We start from the raw sequence: 859 nt of genomic DNA on the forward strand, positions 1-859 counted from the left end.
TACTCTATGAAAACGTCTCAAATCTACCTATATAATAGTCCCATAAAACTCAGATTACATAGAAGTTGGAAGCCAAACAGAAGTAGAAGTCTAAAATAATATATCTTTTTCCCCGACCCTGCGCGGCTGCTCAGCATTTCTGCGCGGGCGCGCAAGGCTGTTGCGCGGCCGCTCAGCATTGCTGCGCGGGCGCGCAGGACCCTACTGGAAAATTTCCAGGTTTGCTCCGTTTCTTCGCCGTAATCTGCCCGTTCTTTTCCTCTCTCAATGGTGAACACATGCCAAGGCTTATTCTTGATGATTCCTCCTCCGAAATGCAACTAATACCCTGAAATGCATAAACACTAGAAAAACGCATCAAATACACAAAATACTTGATTTCAAGACACCAATTTAAGCCATTTTAAGACGTTCTAAGTGGTATAAAATGCCACTTATCACACCCCCAAACTTAAATCGATGCTTGTCCTCAAGCGTCACAGACTCAAAACAAATAAAAATATGCATGAATGCAATCTATATGAAAATGCAACGATCCCCCTTACTACAATTAACCAACCAAATTGCCACGTCTCAACGAATGCAGTTAGACACTAAAGATCTATAAACTCATGCAAACAGACATACCGCCAAAAACGTGGTGTGTGCAAATGCTTAACAGATATGCTTTGGAACTAGACCAATTACTATGACTAGACTATCCTCAAGGCAATCCTACGATTATACAAAGAATAAAAATTCTAGGCACAAAGTGATATACAACACTACAAGAACTCTGGAGCTTACTACGGAATCGTGCTTTTTATTTACAACTCAAATGCTTATTTGACCGTGCAATGAGTGAGGTCCACAAAAGACT

This window comes from Apium graveolens, unplaced genomic scaffold (assembly GCF_009905375.1).
Source record: "Apium graveolens cultivar Ventura unplaced genomic scaffold, ASM990537v1 ctg5716, whole genome shotgun sequence".
NCBI classification, from domain to species: Eukaryota; Viridiplantae; Streptophyta; class Magnoliopsida; order Apiales; family Apiaceae; genus Apium; species Apium graveolens.